The sequence below is a fragment of the Capricornis sumatraensis genome, chromosome X, assembly GCF_032405125.1.
Source record: "Capricornis sumatraensis isolate serow.1 chromosome X, serow.2, whole genome shotgun sequence".
Taxonomy (NCBI): Eukaryota; Metazoa; Chordata; class Mammalia; order Artiodactyla; family Bovidae; genus Capricornis; species Capricornis sumatraensis.
This window is the reverse complement of record NC_091092.1, coordinates 116,958,711-116,963,526: the sequence shown is the minus strand read 5'-3', so window position 1 is coordinate 116,963,526 and position 4,816 is coordinate 116,958,711. Positions and strand designations below refer to the sequence as shown.

The 4,816-nt window shown below is 40.2% G+C and overlaps 1 pseudogene; it reads left to right on the top strand.

The window, feature by feature from the left end:
* The first annotated feature begins 3,766 nt into the window (after nt 1-3,766).
* Nucleotides 3,767-4,035, top strand: LOC138071258 (dynein light chain 1, cytoplasmic-like; annotated as a pseudogene).
* The last annotated feature ends 781 nt before the right edge of the window (nt 4,036-4,816 follow it).

Here is a 4,816-nt window from a genome sequence, read left to right as displayed (position 1 = left end):
GGACTGAGAGAAGTTTGGGGAGCCATCAGACTACAATGCAGCTTGGACCCTTGTGGATGAAAAATGGAAGGAAAGAAGGTTGAGTAGGAAAAGTCTTAGACCACAGTGTAGTTTTAAGAAAGTTTCAGCAAGGTTGACAGGGAGTCTTTGAGCCAAAGTTGCTCGTTAGAGAAGACCTGTACCTTGCAGGAATACCCCTGCTGCACATCATCACTGTATCCCTGCTGCCCACCATCACTGGCTAGAGCAACCTGTGGGAAGTACTGAGGCTACTGATCAATTAGGCTCAGAGTAGGAGATTTGTAACCAACACTTTCATGGCTGCCATACCCCCACCCTCATCTCGATGGGTTTGAAAAGACGATGACTACTAAATTTAAATGATTTACTTGAATGAAGCCTGAAACTTTATATACCTTGGAAAATGATAACCAGCTGGATTTGCTCTTACTCTGATCATTCTGGCAACAAGTTTCCTATGTCTTGAAATATGAGAATCCATGCCCCATGGAACTGGCATGCTAGTGGAAGTTACAGACATGCAACAATGAAATATAATACAAAGTGAAAGGAAATGCATGTTTAATAAAGGTATAAACTATGTATTGTGGAGGGAAGGGAGGAATGGGAAGTTTCACAAAGTTGGCATTTCATAAGGGACTTTACAGATGAGCAGTGCTCCAAAGCAGATCAACTTAAAGTAAGCCAACTAATTTGCATTTATTGTTTGAAGTAGTGAGAACTAAGGGGTCCCCTGGCAGCTCAGAGGTTAAAGTCCCTGCCTGTAATGCGGGAGACCTGGGTTCGATCCCTGGGTCCAGAAGATCCCCTGGAGAAGGAAATGGCAACCCACTCCAGTATTCTTGCCTGGAGAATCCCATGGATGGAGAAGCCTGGTGGGCTACAGTCCATGGGGTCCCAAAGAGTCAGACATGACTGCTAACTTCAGTTACTTATCTTAGCGAGAACTAATGAGTTAATGTAGATGTGTAGTTCTCAAGCTTTAGTGCATATCAGAATCATCTGGAAGACTGGTTAAAATACATATTACTGAATCCACTCCCACCCAGAGTTTTTGATTCAGTAGGTCTGGGAATAGAGCCTGAGAATTTGTATTTCTAACAAGTTCCTGGGTCCTGCTGACGTTGCTGCTCTGGGTAGCACACTTGGAGCACCAAGAAAGTAATACAAGAATAGCGGTGCTTCAGAATATGAGTCACCCAAATAATGGATATGAGAAGTACTCATATGTGTAATGAGGATGCACTCTCATATTTCTCTACCTTTAATTAGCCTGGAATATACCATCCATCATAGGATCATTACTAAGACTGCAGGAGCTTTGGAACTGAATAAGCCTGGGTTCAATATAGGAATTCTTCGACGTGTATTTTTGTCATTGTTGTTTGTTTTTTATTTTTTTGGATTCATTATCTCCCACACCCACAACCACTGGGAATCACTCATTAGTTTTTGTCCCTATAGTCTCACCTTTCCCAGAATGTTATATAAATAGATCGATATAGTGTGCAGATGTGGGGATCTGATTTCTTTCACTTGACAACATGCATTTGACATTTATCCATGTTCTAACAAATATCAGTATTTCATTAATTTGTATTGTTGAGTAGTATCCCATTACACACATACACTGTACTGTTTATCTATTCACCAGTTGAAGGACATTTTTATCATTTCCAAATTTTGGCATTATGAATAAAACTTCTGTAAATATAATCATTTCACTGAGGTAAATATCAAAGAGAGAAGTTTCTAAGTCATGTGGCAAGTGTATGTTTAACTTGAAACTGCCAAACTGTTTTCCAATGTTGCTGTACCATTTTGTATTTCCACAGTAATACATGAGAATTCCAGTTTCTCCACATCTTTGCCAGAATTTAATGTTGTCAGTTTTTTTTTAATTTAATCCATTCTAACAAACACATGGTGGTATTTCATTGTTGCTTTAATTTAACTTTCCCTAATGAGTTGATTGGGGTTTCCTGGTGGCTCAGATGGTAAAGAATTCACCTGCATTGCAGGAGACCTGGGTTTGATCTCTGGGTTGGGAAGATCCCCTGGAGGAGGGCATGGCAACCCACTCCAGTATTCTTGCCTGAAGAATCTCCATGGACAGAAGAGTCTGGCAGGGCTATAGTCCATGGGGTCACAAAGAGTCAGACATGACTGAGTGACTAAGCACAGGAATGAATTAACTGAAGCTTCTCTAGTGGCTCAGCCAGTAAAGAATCTGCCTGCAATGTGGGAAACCTGGGTTTGATCCCTGCGTCAGGAAGAGTCCCTGGAGAAAGAAATGGCAACCAACTCCAGTATTCTTACCTGGGAAATCCCATGGACAAAGGAGCCTGGTGGGTTACAGTCAATGGGGTCACAAAGAGTCAGATACAACTGAGCAACTAACATTTACATTTAATGAGTTAATTATTCTATTAGTTAATCTATTTTTATTTATCTTTTTATTTTTATTATCTGTTCATATCTGTTTATGTGCATATTTGCAATCCATATCCTTTGGTGAAATTTTGCTTTGCATTTCTAGTACAGATGACTTATAACACTCTGCATGCATGCTCAGTCACTTCATTTGTGTTTGATTCTTTTACCCTATGTACTGCAGCCCACCAACTCTTCTGTCTATGGGATTCTCCAGGCAAGAATAATGAGTGGGTTGCCATGCCCTCTTCCAAGAGATCTTTCAGACACAGGGATGGAACCAGCATCTCTTGCATCTCCTGCACTGGCAGGCAGATTTTTTTTTTTTTTTTACCAGTAGCACCACCTTGGAAGCCCCTTTAACACTCTCAAGTAACATATTACTTCACCTATAGTTCACTTGAGTTCAGTCGCTCAGTCGTGTCCGATTCTTTGCGACCCCATGAATTGCAGCACGCCAGGCCTCCCTGTCCATCACCAACTCCCGGAATTCACTCAAACTCATGTCCATCGAGTCAGTGATGAAATCCAGCCATCTCATCCTCTGTCGTCCCCTTCTCCTCCTGCCCCCAATCCCTTCTACCATCAGGGTCTTTTCCAATGAGTCAACTCTTTGCATGAGGTGGCCAAAGTATTGGAGTTTCATCTTCAGCATCAGTCCTTCCAATGAACACCCAGGACTGATGTCCTTTAGGATGGACTGGTTGGACCTCCTTGCAGTCCAAGGGACTCTCAAGAGTCTTCTCCAACACCACAGTTCAAAAGCATCAATTCTTTGGTGCTCAGCTTTCTTTACAGTCCAACTCTCACATCCATACATGACCACAGGAAAAACCATAGCCTTGACTAGACAGACCTTTGTTGGCATGGTAATATCTCTGCTTTTTAATATGCTATCTAGGTTGAACATAACTTTCCTTCCAAGGAGGAATCTTTTAATTTCATGGCTGCAATCACCATCTGCAGTGATTTTGGAGCCCAAAAAAGTAAAGTCAGCCACTGTTCCCACTGTTTCCCCATCTATTTCCCATGAAGTGATGGGACCAGATGCCATGATCCTAGTTTTCTGAATGTTGAGCTTTAAGCCAGCTTTTTCACTCTCCTCTTTCACTTTCATCAAGAGGCTTTTTAGTTCCTCTTCACTTTCTGCCATAAGGGTGGTGTCATCTGCATATCTGAGGTTATTGATATTTCTCCCTGCAATCTTGATTCCAGCTTGTGCTTCTTCCAGCCCTGTGTTTCTCATGATGTGTGTTTCTACTCTGCATAGAAGTTAAATAAGCAGGGAGCCAGCCCCTACTTCACTGTAACTATGTGTGACCAAATTGCTGTGATCAAAACTGCCATTATGTCAGAAGAAATGCAACACGACTTGGTGGAGTGGGCTACTTAGGCATTGGAAAAATATAACGTAGAGATGACATTGCAGCCTATATTAGGAAGGAGTCTAACAAGAAACACAATCCCACCTGGCACTGAATTGTGAGCTAGAACTTCAGTAGTTACATAACACATTAAGCCAAACATTTCATCTATTTCTACCTGGGCCAAGTGATCATTCTTCTCTTCAAATCCGGCTAAAAGCACAGACTGCTCCACACACCCAGTGATTCATTAAAAAACAGGACTAGAGCCTAAATTCCAAACACCAGACTTAAATCTTCAGCCTTGTCTAAGGCAACACCTCAATCTTTCAAAGCTTTTTGTGTTGCTTTATAGGCATCTTTGTACTAATTTGTTGTGGTTCTAAGACAATTAATAAAACAACTTACATTTATATATGTGTTCTGTTTCTTTCCTCTCTGCCGAATGTTTTTCCTCTTCAAAGTCCACTCCTTTTAAAAACAAAATAAATACATCTGTTAGAGAAATGTGCATTTTAAAATAAATAAAAATTAAATTGTATTTCTGCTAGTGATGATTTCACTTTTTGTATGTTTGAATAAATATTTCACTTTCATTATTGAAAGATATTTTTACTGGCTGTATTATTCAAGATTGCTGTTATTTTCTTTTAGCACTTTGAAGATACTGCTCCAGTCTTCTGATTCATACTGTTTCCAAAACAATAGTCTGTTATAATTCTTATATTTGCTTCTTTCTGCAAAATGTCTTCCCCCCCTCTTTATCAGTGATTTTAAGCAATCTGATTGTGACTGTCTTGGTGAGATTGTCTTCATTTTATCCCTTGGGGTTTGATTCTTTTAAACCTGTTTTTAACCTTTGTTAAATTAAGTAGGACCAGAAAAGCTTTTGGTTTACATCTTATCTTGCCCCTGAAGTGAGCCAATATCTGCCTGATACCTCACATATTATAATTTTTCTACTCAGGCTGGTGAGAACACCAATCATTTGTGTTCCA